Here is a 9,317-nt window from a genome sequence, read left to right as displayed (position 1 = left end):
ACTGGGCAGCCCCAGAAAAAATGACTGAGCCGCCTCTCAGTAATCCCGAAGAAGTCACAGACTGAATTTCACTGGCCTAGTTTAAGTTGCATTGTCCAGGGCTGAACTAATCACCATGACTCCTAATGTCCCCAGGGCTAGAGGAAAGATCAGCTTCAAGGGAATTGAAGATTGTGAGCAGGAAAGAGCTGTTGCTCCTTAAAGATAGGAAGGGTGGTGGCAGATGAATAGCAACAACAAATGTCCATTCTGGACAAAGGACCAGTAAGGAAATGGCAAAGCCGGGTTTAGGAATTACAACTTTTAGTTTAAGTAATTTCATTCATAGATACCTTTTAAAATTTTTATTAGCCAGTATAAATATGATAAATTTGGGATTCAAACACTAAATTTATCTTGCACTCCTAGATAAAGAGCTTGCTAAAAATAAACTCGTGTAAACAATATCATTTCATACACAAGACAGCAAATGGAACCATCAGCCTCATTTTATTAGTATTATTCAAAAAAATCATGTGTGCTCTAATTTACTCTGACACTAGAGAAAGCTCTAATTTGATAAACTCCTGATTCAGGATTACAAAGTAACGTTGCTTTCAAATGAGTGAGACAAAATTTAGAACAAGCTGGCAACAGACTCAAATGTATTCTTCAATGCTCTCTGGAGTTCTGACAGCCTATCACAATTAATCCAAAAGTGAAGAGCTTAATATGGCTTGTGGAAGTGACGAAGATATTAATTTGTCAGACAAGAGATCAAGAGCATTAATAGAATGTCTAGTGTGAAGTTTGAGGGTTTTCTTTTGTTTATTTACTCATACATAAGAAAAGATTTATTTTTCCCCCCCAGGGAAATGGCAACAAGACTTTTAAAAATCTGTAACCCTGCTCCACAAAACTTTGAAGCTTCAATGACACATGAGTTGGTTCATCCTGGAGGTTGGCCAGTCCCGGGTGGAATCACCTCATCACTGTCTTACCTGAAGGGCAAAAGCACAGCGGGGGAGGCAGGTGGACTCTGACATAAATGGAGGGATTGTGTAGTGGTATGAAACTCAGGACTGGACGTCCACACGCTGCTTTGCCAGGCCCTGGGAGGGAGGGAGAGGGACTTGGGAGCTGGAGGCCCCGGAAAACACTGGCTGAGGGCGATTTGTGCCATCTTGAGTTGGGCAGGGTTACTAGTCTAATGATAGGGCTAGGACTAGGTCCAAGTTTACCAATTACTAGTGCTAGCTCTAGAGGTCTGGCCTAGGACCAAGCATTCAATGAAGGCCTCTTTCAAGTCTGATAAACTTCCTTCTACCCAGCCTTCCACCAGTCTGTCCATCCATCCATTCACCCAACAAATTCCTCCAAGCTCCCACTGTGCGAATGAGACACAATCTCTGACACGTTGATGCACACAGCATCGGGAAGCATCCATGGGACAAATCATTTCAAGAGCGCTGAGTATTGTTTGTGCATCACAAGGGCTTGACCTAGTCTCTGGGGTCCCGCTTTCAGGAAACATGACTGCCCCAGGTGTGAATCTCTGAGAGTGTCACAGCCAACGTGGGCCAACAGCCGGAAGGATGAGGCTGCTCAGGGCGCCATGCACAGAAGGAAGGCTTTGTGCTAGCTCAGTGTGGAAACTCTAAGTTGGGGACTTGCGGGCTTTCAGATGGATTTCCTATCATTTATCTTCTTATCAAAAGGTTTAATCACTTTCCTCTCTCCTGACCGTACGGGAATAATGAGCTTATTCTACCCCACCAATACAGTGCACAATAGGAACCGTTCAGGGACTATTTGGTCCTCTAAAATGAATGTTTTTATTGTATAAACATCATTGAAACCACAGTTAAAGGAATGTTTAAAGAAGAAAAATCCATCTTGGTAATCCCACACACAGCTCCTTTGTCAATGAATGTTGCCCACTGGTCTTTATGTGAAGACCAGGATGAATTCGAGGCGAAAATTAGTTGTCATCTCATTTCCCCAAGAAGCTGAAGATATTCTGACAGGTAATGGACCTGTGGTTTTTGGAAAAGAAAGCCTACTCCCTCATGATTTTCAACTTCTCTGTCCAGAGTAAAAAAGTACTTAAAAACAGAAAACTAACTGCTGTGGTTTCTGAACAGGGTTCAGAGTTGCTGGAGTCTTGTTCTGGAAACAGTTAAAAATTACATTACATTCCTTGAGGGCAAGGTTTATATCATATACCTTGATGCTCAATTAGCTCACCCCCCTAAACAAAGCTTCTTTATATGAAGTCAGACATATTGAATAACGAAGGCAGCGTGAAACCCGAGACCTTCTGAGCGGCAGTGTCGCTCGGCTGGCCCTGCAAAGAATGGTTGAGTCTTCCAGAGTGATCCGGGCTTACCCAGATTCCTTTTTCTGCCCTGTCTCCCACGTCAAAGTCAGGGTCCTCATCCATCAAAAGGGGAGAGTTCTCCACCATCAAAAAGGGAGAGTTCTTTGCAATTCATCCGTCATTTTGTCCTGTGGAAAGATTCAGCACTGACACTGTTGCTTAGTCTGTGTTAAAGTTTTTATTTAATTGTCCAATAAAGTGGATTTAGACACTTGCAAGTAAAGAGGCAGTGGCAGGTGGGGGGGATGAGATGGGCCCTCAAAGCACCCCACAGCCGTGCTACTCAAAGTGTGGCTCCTGGGCTGGTGGTGTGTGTGGCCCCTGGGAGCTTTTCAGGAAGGCAGCAACCCGGGACCCCGTGCAGCAGTAGGGGATGGGAGCTGCCTGCAACAAGACCCACAGGGGTACTGACCTTGCTGGCCAGGGAACACTTTGAGCACGCACCCCTTCCCTAGCACTATTCAGGGAATACACAGCCTAGAGTCATCCTCCCGGTGGGGGGGTGGGGGGGTGGTTAGGGCTGAAGAGGCAGTTTGGTGGGTTCACTGCATTGCTGGCAGAGGAGACCCCCCGCCAGTGGTTCCCTAGCTCCAACCTCCCCTGCAGCCCTGCCCCTGCTCCTCCTCCCCCTGCAGAGTCTCCAGTGCCAGTTATCAGGCCTGTGGGACCCCCGTTAGTTATCACAGCATGGCCACGTACCAGAAAAATCTTCACTGTGCAAACCTGAAGCCATGCCAGATAAAATAGTATTGGTAAAGTCTCGTGTATATACAAAACCGGAATTAATGTCAGTTCTCCAATTTTTTTTTTTAAATCCATCAAAAAAATCTCATAATTCCAAGACTGGCAGAGATCTTTGGAAATGGTTTGCCCTTTTTCCACATATGAGGCCACAGAAACGCCGCCGTCCTTTCTCAGGATCTGCAGTCTGCGAACCTTATTATTGTTCACACCTACCAAAGAGTTTGTTAGTATCTGGGAGACTACATTGTTGTTATTTTAACCCTTACCGATATAATTTATTGTCTTTCAAAAGTCTCTGAGAGCAACATCATCCAAAAAGCCCCCGAGCAGGAATGCTCATGCTAAGGTTGGTTTAAAAGTTCCCCAAAATCAAAATCTTAGCTAGGGAAGTGAGATGTGCCAAATGCCCCAACAAAGCCTGTCCACACACTCTGATGTACTGTTAATGTGGAGAAAGGCTCTGCAAAATATTAAAAATAACCTGAAGAAAATAAAAAGCAGCTTTAAAGCAAAACAACAACAAAAAAACACATAGTACTTACAGATTTACGTTCTCCTGGAATACATCCGACTTCACATTTATTGCTATGGAAAAATTAGTCTTGAATTATGCAGTATCTTCAGAAAAGCATCCGTTGCATAAAATGTGTTCACCACATCTATGAGAATATTTTATTCTTCTCATAACTGAAGCCAGAAATATAGCTTGCTGTGTCCAATGGGACTTCTTCACTTGGTTATGGAACCCATCCCCCACCCCCAGCCCACCCCCACGCCCCGGGCAAGGCCTCGCATTCTTCCTTTGTCTCCCAGGGCCCCACACATCATGTTGTATGCGGTGGACACCCTAATTCCATGACAATTACGCCATTACCAACAAGAAAGCTGGCTGTTAACTCATTTTTCTTTTTTCATCCAAGCTGATAATTTTTTTTTTTTTTTTAAGAGACAGTGTCTTGCTCTGTCACCCAGGCTGGAGTACAGTAGCACGGTCATAACTCACTGCAGCCTGGAACTCCTGGGCTCAAGCAATCCCCCCACCTCATCCTTCCAAGTAGCTGGGATGACAGACATGCACCACCACACCTAGATAATTTTTAAACATTTTTTGTAGAGATAGAGTCTCCCTATGTTGTCCAGGCTGGTCTTGAGTTCCTAGTCTCAAGTGATTCTCCTGTCCTGGCCTCACAAAGTGCTGGGATTATAGGTGTGAACCATCACACGTGGCCTTAATCCAGGCTGACCACACTTTTCGAGCACTGGTATTGAATAGAGCTCTTGTCTGCTCTGCTTAATAGGTGTTTGATTTACTGGTTCTTCAGTTTCCCATCGGTACAAAGAGATTTGCTCTCTGCCTGACAGTCACTGATGAAAGGAGTTGCATGAAGAACACAGAGACATTGGAACCATGATGCCCTTCAGAAGAGAGGAGGGGCAGGGGCCTCAGCCATGTCTGCAGCAGAAGGGGGTCGGAGGAGATGGGGCTTAGAGGCTGCTGGTTCATCCAGCCCTCGCCCTGGGGCATGGGGGCTATCATAGGGTGGAGCACATCCACATTCTTTTCCCTTTTGCATGATCTATGGCAAGACCTCCTTGGCAGAGGGAGATGTGGGGCCATGTCCTGGAAGAGAGGCCGGGTCGGCTCTGGGCTCTCTGTGAAGTGGCAGGTTGAAACCATGGGTGGCTGAGCTCTGAGTATTAGCAGGTAAGGACCAAGTGAGGTGGAGCCTTGGGGACTCTCCTACCTGACGGGGCAGCTTGCAAAGAACTGTGGAAGATTATCAGAGATAGAATGCCGGAGCCCAAGGAGGGTGGGTCTCTCATCCCCTCTCTGCAAACTCCTCGTGGGCCCTTACCTCGTGGGAAATATCACCGAAGCCAAGGAAGAAGCTCTCAGCTGAACTTTTTGAAATTGCTGTTGTTGGAGAAAAATGGTTGACTATTGGCAATTTCATGTGGTTTAACCTAAAATTACCCAGTGGGAAGGCCTGAAAGAGAAGATGGAAGGTCTGCAATTAGTCTGTGGTGGGAGGTGGCAGTGAGTGGAGCTGCTCAGCCAGGGGCAGGGACTGGGCTCTCTGTCCCCCGTGGGAAGGCAGTGGGGAGGGAGCTTCAGAAATGGAGCCACCTCTCTGAGTGGTGCCAGTGTATGACAGAGGGGATTATTCCCATGAGCTGCCTCCACACCAATGGGGCCCTGTCACCCTGCCTTGTCATGCTTTGTTTTCAGGTATATTCTGGGGGCAAGGACAATGTCTGAGCCTCCTTGTCTTATATCCCTAGTACCAGGCCTGAGATGCGTCACCCTCAGCAGAGGCTCCATAGATGGTGACTAAATTGAAGCAGAAGCCTGTTTTTATTGACAAAATGTCGATAAAAAGGAAAACCTTCTACTGTGCAATCCAATAATACAACCATTCCTGGAAAAACCAGTATCTTACAATCTCCAAGAGTAAGGGACTAGAATACAGTATCTCTTAAAATTATTTAACCATAAAATGTGTTGTTTTTATGGAGCTTCTCCCTGGACTGGTGTTCCCCAGAATGGATGTTGGTCATTCAGACAAGAGTTGGTCTGAAATATCTATGCACTGTCTATGAACAAGAAACTAATAGTGTAAAATAGATTTCTACTTTTTAATATTAAAATACTTAGCAGGGGAAAGGGCACTATTTCCAAAGAACTGGGAAGTATTTCAGGAGCACCAAGTATGTATGAATAATTGATATAATATTAATAATAAATGAATTATTCATTAGACTAGGTTCCCTAAAGATATGAACAAGGCAAGACTAGATCAGCCTCATTGAAGTATCTGAAAGTAATGTGACCGCCTTGCTTCAGATAGAGTCAAGTTTCTCAATAATTCCAACTAGTTTCACCATTTTATTCCGCACATTAAAGATTTTAATCTATTCCTTTAATTCACTAATTCATTTGAGACTACGTGAAGGATATACTGTGCTTGGTGTCGTGAGGTTGCACAGATGGATTAGGCAGGGAATTTGCCTCGAGATTTCCAGAAGAAGAGATGCCAAACCAGGTAGGGTAGACTGAAAGAATGTTCTATGAAGTCCAAAGTGATTAAATGGTATCTGAAAGACACAGCTAAGTCCCAGAGGCTTCTGAGAGGGGAAGGCTGCTTCCAGCTGTGCGGTGTGAGATGATTTCAGGAAGGGAGTTCTACCTGGGAGCCAGGCCAGGAAGGGCTTTGCAGGCGGCGTGATGGGTGGGAGGAAAGAGCGTCCTTCAGTGGGCACCATGGTTTCTGTTTGGGCCCTTGAACACAATATTTCTCCAGTTGAATAGCCAAGTTATGGTTTGGGACTTGATTCTGTAGGGGACAAGGAGCCACCAACTGTACAATAAAGGACTGTGACAGTGGGTGTGTGGGAGGTGCAACTGCCAATGGCAAACTCAGAGAACAGGGGGTTATGAGAGGCTTTAATGGACCAGGTGTGGTGGCTCACGCCTGTAATCCTAGTGCTCTGGGAGGCCAAAGTGGGTGGATTGCTTAAGCTCAGGAATTCGAGACCAGCCTGAGCAAAAGTGAGAGCCTGTCTCTACTAAAAATAGAAAAACTGAGGCAAGAGGATCAATTGAGCCCAAGAGTTGGAAGTTGCTGTGAGCTATGATGCCACACCATTCTACCCAGGGTGAGAGCTTGAGATTCTGTCTCAAAAAAAAAAAAAAATTGTTAAAAATAAATAATAATAAGAGGCTTTAATGGAGAGTTCTGTGTTAAAAGAAAAAAACCCAGATATTTTGAAAATATGAAGTCCTCAGCTCGGCTCTGTCTGTCTGCCTTGCTATTACCATATTCCACCAATACATATCTGAGGGTGACCAAGGGGGTTCCCGCAATGTGTGCCAAGTGATTTGCCGAATGAATGAGAATGGACAGAGCCCTTTGGGGTCATGCTATTTAAAATAGTGAGGAACAAAATGAATGAGGCCGGCCATTCAGTGTGAGGACACTGGGAAATGTCTTGACAATATCGCGTCGGCCTCACACTGGGGCACCATTAATGGCATATGGCTCTGAAAAGACACTACATGTGAATGGCAAAGGAGCAAGAGCAGAATAAAACAACACAGTGCTCGGGCTGTTGACAGATTACAGCCCCACGACCACCAGGATCAGAACCCAACCATGTGTTTTCATTTAATTTTTATATCAGGCCTGGGCATTATATTATTCCCATAATATAGATAAGGAAACTTATGTTCAGAATAGTTAAAAAAAAAAAAAGTAAAAGATACAACTTCATAAACCAAGGGCAATTTGAACACAACCCCCTTTGACCCCAAACCTAGGGCTCTACAGAAGTCACACCTTTGCCTAATAAACTCCAACTCCCTGCCTTTTATCTGTGAAATAAGGTTGGCAGGTCCTAAGCCTGCTGACTTAACAGGGCCATTCTGAAGCTCAGACGTGGAGGTGTTGACTAACCTGACTCTCGTTCAGGGGATGCAGCACTGCAGGGGCTGTGCAAGGCACAGACTCTTCCAAAAAACAGCAGAGTTGGCACAGCTGGGCCATCAAGGGAGGGACATGTGTTTAAGGGGGTGGTCAAAAGAAGTGGCCTCGAGATGTATTCATGATCTATGTATATATGACTTAAAAAAAAGAAGTGGCCCTGAGAGCAGCTGGAAGAGTTAAGAACAAACTCCTTGGGCCCTCCAACTTTGCCTAAGGCCAACTCTGGTCCCAGCTAAGTGGCAATGGAACCCCCTCCTTCTGTCCTTGAGGTTTTGAGCTATAAACCCCGCAGGCAAGAGCTGTGCTGCAGAAACCCTCAGTCCCCCACAGTGTGCTCCCCTGGCTGGCCTGGCCCCAGCCCCTGGCCAGGTGCTGGTGCTGATAGACAGGCCCGAGCCAAGGCCACCAGCAGCAAGACTGTCAAGGGATTTGGTCTGGGTCCATGAAGCTTGTCCTGCCACTGAGAGAGAAATGTATTCAAATGTAGCCAGGAAGCCTTCCTTTCTCCACTAGCACAGGGGGCCGCGGCTCCCCACCAGCTGCACGATAAATCAGTTCAAAGACACCAGCTTCGAGACCATAAGGGGCCCTTATTATCACAGGCCAAGCGCAAAGTCAGTGCTGCAGCATTTATTTTCCTGGTCGTAAATCTCGGTTGATTGGAGCTCGTCCTTGGGCTTTGCTGAGCCCTAATAGCAGGAGCAGTGCTCGAAGCCAGAAGCCACGGGCATGGTTCTCAGCCTTTGCGTCCTGTACCCAGCCCAAGATCCTGCGGCCAGCAAAGAAGGTGCCACTGACCTAGCAAACAACAGACTCTGGGTTTGAATTTCTAGTATGAAGAAATATTGGAGGCAGGGGGGAAAGAGGAAGGGAAGAAAGGAGAGGGGAAGGAAAGAAATTACCTAAATTTCTGAGAATAAGGCCTTTCCTGTTTAACCTAGTGGGTGGAGTATTGTTCTTTGGGGTTTTGGGTCAACCAGAAATTTTTCCTGGGCTCCAAACTCCCAGTAGGCCTTTGGCTGAATGTGAGCTGGTCCATGAACTTTCTGCAACTGTCGGGGACATGTCTGCATCTTGTGTGTACCAATGAGGATTTCCTTTGAGACCCTATAGGTTCATACCTTTCTTATTTCTTGAGGGAACTGTGATTTAAAAATAGTTGTGCGCTGTGCTCTAAGATAAACTACTCTGTTCTTCCTCTCTGAGAAGGGGGGCTCTTTGCTTACAGACTTCCATGAGCTCTTTTCACCTGCTCATAGCTAATAGAACTCATAGCTGCATATGAGTTCTATAGCCTGGTTCTGGAATCAGTATTTCTCTTTTCAGACATTGGCAGCACTTTCTCCCTGACTCTTGCAAGGACACTATGCCTCGCCCTTCCCGGCCAGTCTTCCTTATAAAGCTGGGTTCTAAAAGACTGGAAACGACACTCTGATACCCCCTGGAGTAAGCACCAACCAGATGTCTGCAGGGGCCTTCTGGGGACAGAGTGCAATCTTCAAGGAGACTCAGGAGGCTCTTTGCTTTCTGAGGCCTTGCAAATTGGAGGAGCCGCTGACTAGCCTCAGGAAAAGAATGTAACAGCTTGCACAGAGCTGAGGGTGCTACATAATCCTGTCTTAAAAGAAAGAATACCCCCTAGAGGTAAACAAGAGCTATCAGAAGGCCTCAGAGCACAGCAGCCACCCTAGCCAGGGAGACGTGACAACAGCAGAACCATAAAGAGCCAG

The 9,317-nt window shown here is 46.0% G+C and overlaps 1 long non-coding RNA gene across 1 annotated transcript; it reads right to left on the bottom strand.

Moving 5' to 3' along the window:
* Positions 1-1,869: 1,869 nt before the first annotated feature.
* Positions 1,870-5,544, bottom strand: LOC128568781 (uncharacterized). The gene is made up of 3 exons (XR_008375227.1): positions 4,960-5,544; positions 3,646-3,688; positions 1,870-2,487 (listed from the first exon to the last, which is right to left on the bottom strand). It is a non-coding gene; the product is annotated as an uncharacterized LOC128568781 (long non-coding RNA).
* Between the last annotated feature and the right edge of the window lie 3,773 nt (positions 5,545-9,317).

The sequence above is a fragment of the Nycticebus coucang genome, chromosome 17 (genome assembly GCF_027406575.1).
Source record: "Nycticebus coucang isolate mNycCou1 chromosome 17, mNycCou1.pri, whole genome shotgun sequence".
Taxonomy (NCBI): Eukaryota; Metazoa; Chordata; class Mammalia; order Primates; family Lorisidae; genus Nycticebus; species Nycticebus coucang.
This window is presented reverse-complemented; position numbering and strand designations above follow the sequence as displayed.